We start from the raw sequence: 15,270 nt of genomic DNA, 5'->3' as shown, positions 1-15,270 counted from the left end.
AAATGGTAAACTCAACCAACCCCTTGCAAGCAAAGCACTCCAGAAAAACAAATTGCTGCAGAGGAAAAGATGGATATTCTGGAATCCCTGACCCTTCCTACAAAAGGCCACCAAAAAAACCATTTGCAGCAATAACATGCAAAAAAATAGCAGAGCAGAAACAGCTGATTCCCATTGCACTGCTTTCCCTCCTGTTCGACTTGCCAGCACTGCAAACCTTCAGAGAAGAGGAGATAAAACATGAGAAAGCGGTCCAAAAATCAGTGAAAACACACTTTCAGAAGACCCCTTGCTGTGATGGGGCAGCCGGCGGGGCGATGCAGGCGATGCAATGGAAGTGGCGAGGAAAAGATAGCCCCGCCACTCCAAGGCCCCCTTAGAGGGGGGTACAGACCACCAGGAACCGGCTGAACCTGCTTCACTTTCCCTGGAATTTCTTGAAGGACTTTTGGGGCATCCGCGCGATTCCCCAATCAGCACGCGAGGTCGGGGCTGGTGCCGGCAGCGTCATCTGCTCTGTCACCAGCCCCGCTCCCTTCCTAGCGGGGACTAGCACGAACCTCAAAGGCACGGTGTGCCCTAACCATGTGCGGCCTCTCTGCATTGGGCCTTGGGTCAAGAAGGGAAATGTGCCCCTTTGACCGCTGCTGGGGCAATGTCAATGACAGCATTGTCAGGGTTCAAGGTGCACCGGTGCCACGCCCCTTTTGCATCATTGGTGGCTGATTTCAGCATTGGACTAGACTCAACGTAATAATTCCAACCTGAACGGAGCCTGTTTGATGTAGACACACTCTGCTAAAGTGAGGCTCCACACAATTTGTGTTTACCTTTGATTATATTAGTTAATATTGGGAGATTTCTTCACCAGTGCTAAGACGCCATTTCATATTTTCGTTTATTCACAGCCAAACATTGATAGTTAAGCAAGTGAAAGCACATAAAATAGACTTGTAAAGTCAATTCAATTCATGAAGCTTTATTCAGTACATGTAAAATGACCATAAAAGCGCCAACAAGACAGATACATAATATAAATATAACATAATTCATAATCCAATAGATAAAACATACGATAAAAGAATATATGTACAAAAGGCTAAAATATCATACTTTTACGTGCATTGAAAGACTGATTAAGAAAGGTTGCAGTATAAAAACAAACATCGACAAATTCCAGATTAAAAATTAAACTCATAGCCTGGTTAACAGTACACACACCATGTTTGACAAATAAAGGTTTCAAATAGGCTGTTCTTGACTTGTAAAGTCAAGATTGTTGTGATGCACTTGCAGCACGCCCTGGTCCCTCTCTCCCACTTTCTTCATACGTTTAAAACAAAAATGTTTTGGTTGAAGCCTTCCAATTCAAAGTGTACTATGCCGAGTACTCCTCATTATAAAGGTCTAAGCTCTATTCAGTGGTTGAGATGGGGATTTATGTTATAATGCATCAGTTCATCTGAAAGCACAAAGACCACAATTCCAATCAGGTAAATGCAAATGTGGAAATGGAAAATATTCTAGACAACTATAGTCACAAAATACTCAATCCGCACTGCCCATGCACCAGCTTATCCAACACACATGCAACAAAGATACAAGCATTCATTCCAGACACAGTACCCATACCACAAATCAGGGCCAGGTCCCATGAGCAGCCTTAGATTTATGAAGAATTAACAACCATCTATTGATTAGATGCCACTTCCAAAGTATATATTATATGAATAGTGGCTGTTGGTCTTTTCAACAGATTTTTACAGTCACACTTCACAGAGTTATATGGTGCTATCATTGCTCAGCTCGTCATGAGTTACGCCGCTCGCACGCTGATGACGAGCTGAGCGCGTCATGGAACGCGGCTTTTTTCAAAATGCAGCGCGCAGCGGGAAAATGTTGCATAACAGTGACCGCTGTCCAACATGGTTTAAAGTAATCAAAAACAAAAAGCTTTGGTGTGGCAGCATTGCCTCTTCATACCACTTTTTTAGGTCTCTTAGGCATGCAGTATACAATATAGCAGGGAGAAGCTCTGCCCACTTTCCGGCATTAATTTTGATTGGCTTCAATAATAAATTCTGCATTTTGATTGGTTTTTGGCTTGTTGGTCCCGCGTCCTGACAGTCATATCATCATTATTGTTCTTCCGAGGCTATCACCCCTTTACTTCAACAACTGTTTTGTTTCCCTGCCTCTCCCCATTCCCTCCCCCAGTCTGTAACTTCTTGGTCCACAACCACCCCTCACCCCCTCCCAGTCGTGCCCTCTTTCATGCCTGCACTTCCGTTTAAAATGCAAAAGGTCTTGGGTAAATACGAGTCCTATTGCATTTTCAATGCTTGTTTGTCATGTGATTGGTGGGTGAATTCGCACTCGGTCTTGCATGCGCGCGATGCCTTACATCATTTTGCATTTGTCACCTCAAGTGGGATGGGTATGCTCAGACGTGAGTCCCATGCTCTCCACACCACTGGAGTCAAGCTATCCTGGCTGAAGACAGCTGATAGCCAGAAACCAGTCCTTGGATGCTTGATTACGGTCCAGGGAAGACATGGCTTGGCAGTTCAGGCTGTACTGTTCCCATTAGGCACAGGGTCAAGGCTGATTTGCATATGGCCATGTCTGAACAATCAACTGGTCCAAATCGGTGTTCTACGGATTGCATGGCCCTCCGCCCACCCTCCCGCGAGGATATTCTATTGCCATATCCCAAGATGGGTTTAAGTACCTCGGAATCTTCATTACCCCAGATCCCAAAATATTCTACGACCGTCATTTAAAAGGTCCACTACAAAGGCTCTACAGTGATATATCCCATTGGCGCTCACTACCTTTGCCCCTCCCCGGCAGGGCAGCTCTCTTCAAAATGTTGGCGCTCCAGCGGTTTCTTTATGTCCTTCAAAACTGCCCCTTTCCTGTTGCCGATTCCTACTTTCGCTCATTAGAGGGAGACCTTCGCCTCCTGTTGTGGGACAGTAAGACACCCCCTATAGCACTTCATAAAACTTACCCAAGGATGGTATGATTGGGGTATCGCCTTACCAAACATGCGCCTTTACTACTGGGCTTCCCAATTAGTGGCCACTAATTAATGGCTCCATGGGCCGCCTACCAACCCGGCCTTTCACCTAGAACGCTATCAAACGGGACGAGAGGGTTACTTTGGAGCTCTATATGGTAAACCTCCCCGTAATCGATATGTAGGTCCCATGACACAAACAATAGCTATATGGCACCCCGCCAAAGGGAGTATGGGGTGGTCTGGCACGTTTACCAAGGCCACACCGCTATGGGCATCCCAAAAAACTCGGCTCCCTTTGTTACCAGATGGTCTTTGATAAATGGGATATGATAGGCATATCCACACTGGGTGACATGATTCACAAGGGGAAATTATTGACCTTCACCAACCTCCAAAAGAAACACGCTTTAACCCAGGGCGAGGTTTCCGATACCTCCAAATTAAGCATGCTATTCTCACAAACATATCTGATCTTTCCTCCCTTCTGGTAGCCTCACGCCTCGAGGACAGATTGCTTTCAGAGCCCCTTCAGGCTAAGGCAATATCATGCATCTATCGCAAACTATGCAACAACATGCCTGACTCCTTCCAGACCCTGCGAGACAAGTGGCAGGGGGACATAGGACACCTAGATGATGACGAATGGACGTCGGCATTGATGTCCCACAGGGAAACGGCGATCAATCATCGTTTCAGATTGATCCAGCTGAAAGTCCTACATGGGGCATATATGTCTGCACCCCTCTTAGCTAAGATAGGCAGGCGTCCTGACGATCTGTGTCTCCGAGGATGCGGACTCACAGGCTCCTTTTATCATATCCTGTGGGACTGTCCTGTAATTCAGCACCTATGGGAGAGAGCGACCTGAAAAATGACTGATGCACTGGGAAAGCCCGGGCTCCTCAGCATATGGGGCGCCACAAACCTGACGGAAATAGAGCTCCAGTGGGTGGCTTTGGGTTTTCTGCTGGTAAAGCGCGCAGCGGCGATGCAATGAGGTGCCCCACAAAGGCCACTACTAGTGGGATGGGTATCGGAGATGGACAGATGTATGATTGCGGAGAAAACTGTGTATAAGGTCAGGGGTGTCCCAAGAAATGGGACAAAAAGTGGGGACATTGGAATACGTATAGGGGTGAGATCTGTAGTTCCCCCACAGCTGATATGGAAATGGACAGGGCTGGACCCCAACGCCACAATAATCCTTGCTATAATATGTTTTTATGACATAATGCCCATTGTATTGATTCTGTACTGTATCAAATGACTATTGGATGCTGACTCTGCTTTTTGTTTGAATAAAATATTATTATAAAAAAAATAAAAAAATCTGTGATGTCTCTTAGGTAGGATTTAACCTCTTTGAGGAACGGCTTTAAAAAGAAGTCCACATACTTCGAAATAGACTCGAGGCAAGAATCACACCCCAAGACTATAGGGCGACCAGGGGGTTCACTCAAGTTCTTATGAATCTTTGGCAAGAGGTATAGGACGGGCGTCCTGGGAATTTCTTTTAAAAGATAGTCATATTCCTTCGGCCCTAAGAATCCTCCGTCTTTCCCTAATTGTAAGATTACTGCAATTATGTCTTGGATCTGTCTAACCGTATCATCCGGTAGTTGACGATACCAAATTTAATTCTTAACCTGTTTAAATCCTTCCATCAGATACATATCACGGGGCCAGTTTAACACCGCCCCGCCTTTGTCGGCTTGTTTTACTACCACCGATGAATCTTTCTTCAAACCCTTAATTGCTGCTTGTTGTTTGTGATCAATATTTTAATAATAATAATAATAATACAGAAGTTTGTATAGTGCGAACAGTTACCTCACAAGGAGGTGTCCCGGCGCTCAGTAAATAACACGATAAACTGAGTAGTAACAAAACAAATAAAAAGTAAATTTTACTGATTAAAAAGCTATGTCTTTAGCTTTTTCCTAAAGACGGGCTCAGAGATAGCATTGGGAATAGAGTGTTCCATAATTTAGCAGATCGCGCCGAGAAAGCTCTTCCACCAAGGAGAACCTTGGCGAAACGGGGGACAGAGATCAAGTTCAGAGCATTCGACCACAGAGGCCGTACCTGCCTGTAGCTAAGGAATCTAGCTTTAAGATAATTTGGGCACTTACCCTGCAGAGCACGATAGGTCAATGTCAAGGCTTTAAAATCAATCCTGGATGCCACAGGCAGCCAGTGAAGAATGCGCAGATGCGGGGAGATATGATGTCTAAAAGGAATATGTTTAATCAACCTTGCTGCCGCATTCTGCACTATCTGTAATCGCTATCAGCCTGATTCATGAAGCGAAATAGCGCCCGCAATGGCTGCGAAAACGCAATTGCGGGTGCAAAACACGGAATCGGCATTCAAGTACGAAATAGCGAAATCGCAAAAAAATAATAGCGACCGGAATAGCGATTACGCTGTAAAAGTCGCAGACTCCGGGAAGCCGAGCATTAGCGATAATGAAATAGCGACCAACCACGGAATCTGCGAATTGAATAGCGAAACGCAATATTGTCTCAATCGGCATTCATGAAAGAAATACATTAGCGAAAAAGCGCTAAATCGCACATTTGCGCGGCGCAATTTAAGGACAACTCAAAGCAGGTGGTAACCATAAAAGCCATGATTAACCAAATTTTGAAAAACTGTTAGCCAATCACCAACAGGTCCAGGCCTGACCAATCACACATAAGGACATTCAGCAGCAGCAATAGGCGTTCCACAATGCCTGGGATGTACATGGTGGTGAGGCGGCGAAGGCTACAGCGAGCAGCACTGAGGAGACGCATGAGGCAGGCAAGGATTTACCGGCAGCGGGTCACCTTGCTGGGGCAAACCAGAGAACAGATTTATGCTAAATACAGGCTGAATGGGGAAATGATCACCTGGCTGATACAAGAACTCGACCCCATCATGCAGCACCCAACAAGGCGAAACAATTCTGTGCCCACACATGTGCAGGTATTGTGCAGCCTGCACCTCCTGGCATCCGGCAGTTTCCAGGGCATAGTAGCCGCTGCTGGGGGGATATCCCAGCCCACCATGTCACGCTGCCTCCACACTTTTGTTGACGCCATGCTCACCCAGCTCCACCGGCACATCACATTTCCCACGAGCCAACAGGATTTGGACCTCACAAAACTACAATTTTATAATGTTGCCCATTTTCCCCATGTCCTTGGCTGCATAGATTGTACCCACGTAGCCATCTGCCCACCAGCTGGCACGGAGTATATGTACCGCAACAGGAAGTCGTACCACTCCCTCAACATACAGATGGTCTGCAATGCCAAGACCATCATCACTGACATTGTGGCCCAGTACCCAGGGAGTACCCATGACTCCTTCATCTTCAGGCACAGCGGACTCCACACACGACTGATCAGGGGAGAGTTTGGGGAAGGACACCTACTCGGTAAGTACACTTTGTCGACAATGTCACATTGCTATGAAGTAACTGCGCTGCACAGGCAATCAACATCTGCTCCTCTCATACAGGTGACAGTGGCTACGCCCTACGGGAATACCTCCTGACCCCTTACCTCAACCCTGCCACACCTCAGCAACGCCGCTACAATGTTGCGCACATCCGGACAAGGAACTGTATTGAAAGGACATTTGGCCTGCTCAAGAGCAGGTTCCGTATACTGCACAAGACAGGTGGGGCCATGTATTACAGTCCTGCAGCGTGCTGCCGCATTGTGGCTGTCTGTGCAATGCTTCATAACATTGCAACCAAGCGCCGGATACCAGTTGACATCTCAGGCAGTGAATCTGAGGGGGACGACCGGCCACCAGCACATGCGCACCATGCACGCGGGGAGAACCCAGCTGAAGGCCACAGACGTCGCAACCACATCACAGCTAACAATTTCTAGCCCACCCCCTTCCCCCACCCCACATATCACAATTGCATGCAAACTGTAATGATTACACAAGGCGTATGTGTGCACCAAAATAAATGTATTTGTTATTATCACAAAAAATAATGGGTCTTGGAAACAACTATTTACAAAATGCAGTATTCATGCATACTGCATGACACGGTCCATGGCAGGCTTAAGTTCAGCCTGCGCCTGTGTCCCTGACACAATGTCATTGGCGCCTCCGGCGCACAATTTGCATGCGCCTGGGAGGCTCCTCCTCCTCCTGGGCAGCTGGAGCAGGCGTAGCCCTTGTGCTGCGCCTAGGTGGGGGGGCCTGCGTGGCAGAGTGGCTGCTGACACTGGAGGCACCCTCACTAGCATCATCACCCCCCACAATTGCCGGTAGCACAGGTGCGTGCAGTGCGGTGACGGCGGTGGTCAAATGCTCCAGCACCCGGGTAATATCTTCGCAGCACTGGACCAGTTGGTGCTGCTGGGTCAGGGAGCGCCGCGCAAGCAGGGTGGTGGCATTTGCCGAGACATAATTGGAGCGGCTGTAGGTGGACAGCCGGCTCAGCAACTGGTGGTGGCGCCTGCTTGCAACACTGCGGTGCTTCACCAGCGCTGCAGTGTTGTCTTCCATAGCCGCCGTCATGCGGTCCATGGCCGCCGTCATGCGGTCCATCCTCTCCCCGACTCCAGCCACATTGCGGCCTATCTTATGGAGCTGAAGCTGGATTGCTCCCTGCTGCTGGGACTGCCGCTGGTGTATGCGGAGCATGCGCCGCTCCACGCTCAGGCAGGCATGGAGATGCCCATTGCCCCGCCTGCTGTTGGGCCGCTGTGTAGCGGATGTGGCTGGGCCAGATCTTATTGGCCGTGCTGCAGGTGTTGTTGCAGCTGGTGTTGCAGGTGCCGCAGCCACTGGAGGCACATTGGTGGGGTGCCTGGCTCTGGCAGACGGTGGGCCTGCAGGTGTTGATGCAGCAGAGGCGGGGGGCCTGGCCTTGGCAGCCGGTGGGCCTGTAGGTGTTGATGCAGCAGAGGCGGTGTGGAAAAGTAAATGTTGCCATGTTCTGTGTCCCTACGCCTCCTCCATCATATGTTATGTGTGCATGATTAATATGCATATGTATTCCCCATGTTTGATCAAAGACGCAATTATAGTTGTGTCCACCTCCAGTATGCCAGTTTCCAGTTCTCGTGAATACTACGAATATCAGGCCTATGTAAAGCTACGTTGCCACGTTTCTCAGTGTGCACGTTATTCCATTGTAAAGTCCCCGTTTCTAGGCCTCAAAAGGGCCCGGACATCAGATTCAGCTCCTGTCTCCTGAGCCCTCGCTGAGGAGCGATACAGCCCCCACCTGTATCCTCGACCCTTCACTTACTTCCTGCCACGCAGTGCCCGGTTCAGTTGGCTCTGCCTCTGAGTCTGCCAAAAGTATGTTATGATTCCAGTTATCAGTTCAGTCCTCCTTCTCTGCATTCCTAAGCTACTGAACTGCATCAATAGTTTCCGTCATTGTCTAGCCTTTCCGTCTCCGCGTTAGAGAAATACTGTATTTAATGGTCATTTCGTATTCCTCATCACGCACTACATGTAGAATAATGCATGGTCCAGTCTTAGAAACAAGTCAGCCTTTCCCCTCTTGACTTCTAGTTTATATCAACATGTTCTCTAAACATCAGATACTAGATACTGTTTAGGTACATGTCGCCCTGACTCTCCAGACTTCAGTCTCTGCTCCTAGCACAGAGTTCATAGCCCCCAGTTTCTCCTAGTGATACGTCATTGCCAGTTTGCGCGCACCACCAGGTTAGAGGTCCCGGCTCCTTAGGTAGCCCCCTCCAATGTTTCCGCCCTATTCATGACATATTCTGTTACGTTTGCATCACATGTCTATGTATACGCCCAGTTACACCTACTTTTACCCTTATCTTTCGCGACTGCTACGCGTCATGCCTTCTGCTCCACCCACTGCTACGCCTACTGCAATGTAATGCTATGTGTTTGCGCTATGTATATATGCCGATGTACTGTTATTAAAAGTTATCCCCTGTCGTTAGCCTGTTCCTCGTCCTTATCCTTATTCCTGCCCCAGGCAAGCGCTTGCCATCCTATTCCTGTGCAGGTTGTCCTGTTCCTGTCCTTATCTTGTATTAAACCTGCATGACTCCTACTACCTCGAATCTTGACTCTTATTTTATTGAGCTATCTGTTATTCATTTATGTATTCAAAAATAGGGTATTATTTATTTATTTACCACATAATGGCGCCCGAATAGGGACTTGCCCTTTCCCCACGCGTCGGTGAAGCCACGCCGACCCCCTGACCCTCTGCAGTCGTGACGGAACTCTTCTGCGCACCGGCAGATATTTCTGCTTCAAGTATCCCTCAGGCCCACGGAGGAGACGGAGGAGGCGGTCCAGCATCCGAACGAGACGGTGGAGGAACGCGGCGAGTCCCGACCAGAGCCCGAGCCAAGAGTCCAAGGTCCGAGGTATCCGGAGGTCCACCCGTAACTGAAGTCCGAAGTTCGTCGTCCGTCGTCGTAGCAGTCCAGTCCGATCCGAGGCCTTCCGTTCTTGCTGCCCGGTGAGTACCATTACTGGGGTAGTATCTAGACAGGGTCAATCTAAATTGACTCTGGTCCGTGGGTTGGTGGTACCCAGGCCCACGAACGAAGTGTTCACCTAGGTGGATACGGGTCTTGATGCGTCCCTTTATGGGACCGGTATGTTCCGTACTGTTTCAGCAGTGCATCCAGTAACTCTAGTCTGTTCCGTTCTCGAGAAATTCTTGTATTCTGTTCTCAGTATTCCAGGTAATATTCTGTCCGAACTGTTATGTTATGATGTTGTTCAATGTATTTCCAATGTCGTGGTATGCCTGAATTGTTCTCCCAATTGTTATTGTTCCTCGTCTATTGTATTGTGTTCCGATTCAAGTTTACAATGTCTCTCTTTTCGAGATTACGTCAGCTAAAAACTAGAAAGGGTTTGTTAGAAGAAGCAGTTCCTGTTCCGCCGAGGGACAGTCCAGGTCACTTTATGTATCAGAAGCATGGCATAAGCGCCATATTGTATCTAGATTTATGGGTAGAGTATACCAAACAGTTAGAAGAAAAGTATAGATGGCCCGTATCGGGTACATGGGATGCCGAGTGCATCATGCGAGTAGAAGAGGCATTATGGAAAAAGAAAGCCAGACAATCACAGAAAGATGCCATCGAGTTATGGCGTAAAGAAGCTCATAAAAGAACCGAAAAAGAAATCAGAAAGTCAGAATTAAGTAGAGAATCTTCAGAACGAACACAAGAAAAAGAACTAATCGAGATAGGTGAACAAGTCAAAGCCGAACAGTCAGACAGACAGAGGCATGCCCTCATTAAGGGTATGTATCCTCTCCTTGCCGAGGGCTTGCCAAAAGCGACCCCGGAGGCATCCAGTAATTTTCCGCCACCACTAGTTCCGATCAAGCTACGTCACAAACCGACCGCAGCTGATATTTTCATTTCGTCCTATTTGGACGACACAGTCCCAGAATATGCAAATCCTGTTCCCGCTCCGCCAGTCCCTGTAAACCAGGCACTTCCCGCTCCTCCAGACACCGGAGTACCTGTTACGGTACCCCCGGTCCAGCCCGCCATACAAGTCCAGCCCGCATTTCAATTTCCCACCCTGCCAGGACGAAAAGCATCAGTTGATGATTCTAGTCTAGGGGCCGCAGGAGGAGGTCTTCCTCAAACCCCGCCGCCACGTAAACGTTTAGATGCAGCCGCATTACATATGCAAGCGTCACAACGTACGCCCAGGCTGTCTGTCGCAGAAATAAGAAAATCCCTTGCCGAATGCTGTTATGATCCAGTCCCAGGCGAAGATGATATGGTTTTATATTCATTACGCGTAAGAAATGTGGCCGAGTATCTAGTCACCCTACCAGATATGAAGGAAGATCTAGACAGAATATATCGTTTCATCCGTACAGGGGATGATCCAGAAAGTATCAGTGATGTCATGTCCCAAAGGAAAGCTGAGACCCAGCTCATGATATTAAAGTTTCTGATTAATTGTCTAATAAGAGAACAAGATTACCCGTCCAAAAATCAGGCCGAAATGAAAGCCCTGATGAAGTGGAGTAATAGTATAGCCGAGGGTAAGCACAAGACTATCAGTGCTATGGAGAGTATGTACAAGAAAATCCGTAAAGAAATAATAAAGATACACGAACAACGTAAAGCAGCGCAAGTAAGCGAGAAAGAAAGTAACTCTGATCCGGAAGAGGTTGAGGACGAGAATCCCGAAAGAATAGCGTATGTAGGAAAATCTAGATTTCCAGATCGCCATTTACGCCTAGAACACAAGTCTATTTTTCATTCTCCAGCACCAGAACACGGTTCTCTAGAACAAGTGTTTCAAGCTACCGATCACATTCTGAAATCACGAATCGGTTATAGTGAGTTAAGTACCATGCATGAACAAGAACTAGCCCGATCAGCAGTCCGATGGATTACTGATTCTACCACTTTTCCAGACGAAATAGTGGCACAAATGTTTCTGAAACTGCCCCCAGCCGAGCAACGACTGGTGGGTATGTATATGATCCAGCACCTCATTACATTGTATGAGGGTCAACACTCTGATCCAGGCCCGTTACATGATATCCTGAACGAGTTACTCCAGTATAGATGGAAAGGTCTAGGTACCGATTTAATTAGTGTCATTCTAGAACAGCGTCACAAATATAGAACGTTTCTGAACCCGCATTTTGTTCATGTCTCACCCCCAGAAAGTAAACCATTTTACATAGACAGACAGAATCCGTTACGAGAAGTCCACCCGGTTAGAGGAACGGGTGGCGAAATGCAACGAGTGTTTGTATACACTCCGATCACAAAGATGGAACTTCTTGAAATGAAGAAATTAATTCCCTGTCATGACAAAGATCCAGCAGGGTTCCATAGAGAATTAAAAGACATGCTCCGTATGGGAGAATACACGTATCCGGATATAATTAAAATGTTAAAAGTTCTGTTGCCCGCAGGGGTGTATGAGAAGCTCAAGGAAAAAGATTGGGAGGTGGGAGAGAAAAAGATCGATTGGGCAGTCCTAGAAGCTGAAGACAAGATACGAGTACCAGGTACCGGTCTCGGAGATAAATGTAAAGAATTACCAGAATTATTGATTCAAGTTTTACCCAGATTATTGACAACTAGAAAAGAAGACTGGGATGCAATCTCAGCCTGTAAACAGAAACAAGACGAAGATATTAGTGATTTTTATTCTAGATTTGAAAAATGTTTTACCATAAACAGTGGCCTCAAGACGAGTAGTGAGTCATATCCTCACCTTTTTGTTACTAAATTAGTCGAGAATTCAAGTCCATCAATTAAAAATCGAGTTCTGAAAGTCGAAAGTACCTGGCAAGCTAATACCCCGTCCCAGATGTTGCAGATGCTCCAATACCACCAGAATAGAATCAGGGAAGAGCAAGAACATGAAAGGAAACGTATGAAAGACACGAAAATGAAAGTACTAGTTGCACAATCTGTTCCTCAAGACAGTCAGAAGAGGGGTCCGAATCAAGCCAGTCATCCTGCAGCTCCTGCTAAAGGGAACTGCAATTATTGTAAACAACCAGGTCATTTTATAAACGAGTGTGCAGTTCTGAAACATAACATAGCTACTGGTAAGACTAAAGAAAGACCACGTCCGCCTAGACAAGAACAAGTTTCACAGACTCCTCAGCCACAGAATGCACCACAGACAGTTACAACACCGCAGCCTATTGCTGCAACACAGCATGTCACATCGCAGATGTACCAGTATGCACAGTCTGAGTATCCAGAGTACCAGCAGTATTCATGAAACAGCCTAGAGAGGGAGGTAGGCTTGCCTCTCATCGAGATACCTGTAGATCAAGAAGGTCCCTATGTTCATAGTCAAGTATTAGGGAAAGACAGAAAGTTTTTGATTGATACAGGGGCAAGTAGGACCACAATTAGTCACGCCGAAGTTCCAGGGGCTCCACTCTCAGGCTCAAGAAATGTTTCCCTTGGATTTTCAGGAAAACCTATCGTAAATGAGATTTCAAAGCCCGTTTCTCTAGAAGTAGGTCCATTGTCCCGCACTACTGATCTGTTACTTACTAAGTCATGTCCAGAAAATCTATTAGGCATTAAGACGCTGAAAGAATTAGGTGCAGTTATATGCTGTTCCCCAGAGGGAATACGATTGTTCCTACGTGACTTTAAGGGTCACTATGTATTACGAGATTTTGATTCAAGACTGTCTAATGTTCCACAGCATTTATGGGCACAAGGTCCAACTGATGTAGGTTACATGCAAATCACACCCCATCGTGTGACTCTCAAGCCAGGTGTAGTTTTACCACGGATCAGACAGTACAGATTGCCACCGGAGGCTGTAGCAGCCTTATCCAAAATTATTGACGAGCTCATGGCTCAAGGAGTAGTTGTAGAAACTGACTCCAATGTATGTAATTCTCCGATCATTCCAGTCATGAAACGTACTGATCCAAATGCACCCCCAGTATATCGATTAGTGATTGACCTACGAGAACTTAATAAATGTATTATTCCTCAGTATCCAGTTGTCCCAGATATTTCTTCCCTATTAACAGCCATTGATTCCGAAGCCACGTTCTTTACTGTAATCGACCTTAAGAATGCATTTTTCAGTGTTCCAATTCATCCAGACAGCCAGTTCCTTTTCGGATTTTGTTTAAATGGAAGGAGCTATATGTTTACACGCGCTCCTCAAGGTTTCACAGAAAGTCCTAGTATTTACAGTCAAGCACTCAAGAGACAACTAGACAACATTCACATGCCAACTGACACTGCCCTGCTCCAGTATGTCGATGATCTACTGATCACAGCCCGTTCTGAACGTGCTTGCGAGCAAGCATCCCTTACAGTCTTGTATTTCCTAGCCGAGATGGGGCACAAGGTGTCCCCTTCTAAGCTCCAATTCTGTGTCCAGCAAGTGGTATACTTAGGACACTTACTGTCCAAGAGGGGTAGGCAGTTGACACCAGACCGTATACAGTTGATAGCGAGTCTTCCTCAGCCCAAGACCCAGAAGGAGGTACGTGCTTTTATCGGCCTTACTTCTTATTGTAGACAATGGATTCCTCAGTATGCATTTCTAGCCAAACCACTGATACAGTTAACGACACAGGAGGCAGCCGTATCGACTGTCCTCCCTTGGACATCTGAACATACACTTAGTTTCAATGAGTTAAAGAAAGCTTTATGCCAAGCTCCAGTTCTAGCTACACCGAACTACAGTAAGCCTTTTACACTTTTCGTTACTGAACGCGAAGGTACAGCATTATCTGTTCTCACACAAGATCAAGCAGGACAATACAAGCCATGTGCTTATTTTTCGAGCACATTAGATCCTGTAGCCCAGGCTCTGCCTGCGTGCCTCAAGTCAGTTGCAGCCACAGCACTAGCTATCAGACAAAGTGATTCCATAGTTTTAGGACACTCCCTGACAGTACAAGTTCCACACTCCGTGGAAGTTCTTTTAAACCGAACACAAACTCAGCACTTGACAATTGCACGTTTAACAGGCTATGAATTGACACTGTTCCAGCCACACATAGACATCAGACGCTGCAACATCCTGAATCCTGCTACACTGTTACCATCAGTTAATTCAAATTCCGTCACACATGATTGTGTGGAAGTAGTTAACATTACGACAAAACCAAGACAAGATCTGACAGATATTCCGTTATTAGATCCCGACCTGACACTTTATGTGGATGGTTCATGTATGAGAACCAGTACAGGAGAACTAGTCGCCGCGTATGCAGTGACTACTGACACTGAAGTTATAGAGACACACCGCATTGACACTCTGTCCGCTCAAGCAGCAGAGCTAGTTGCTCTGACACAAGCCTGTATACACGCCAAGAACCTGAAAGTTAATGTTTACACAGATTCACGCTACGCATTTGGAGTCGTACACGACTTCGGAGTGCTCTGGCAGGAGAGAGGTTTCATGACTTCTCATGGAACCAAGATTCAGCATGGTCTCCTTATTCAAGCTCTGTTAGACGCAATACATTTACCGACATCCATTGCTATCATGAAATGTAAAGCACATACGAAAGTTACTGACATTATTTCCCAAGGTAATGATCTAGCAGATCGCACAGCCAAGCTTACAGCACAGACTCCAGACATTCCAGTTAATCAGACACATACTCCAGATCCGACTACATGTATGACAGTTAAGGACCCTACACAAGATGTCATAGACATACAGTTACATGCTACTCCTGAAGAAATCAAGAAATGGTCCGAACAAGGAGGGGTCCAGACAGATCAGGGATG

Source organism: Lissotriton helveticus, chromosome 6 (assembly GCF_964261635.1).
Source record: "Lissotriton helveticus chromosome 6, aLisHel1.1, whole genome shotgun sequence".
Taxonomy (NCBI): domain Eukaryota; kingdom Metazoa; phylum Chordata; class Amphibia; order Caudata; family Salamandridae; genus Lissotriton; species Lissotriton helveticus.
This window is presented reverse-complemented; position numbering follows the sequence as displayed.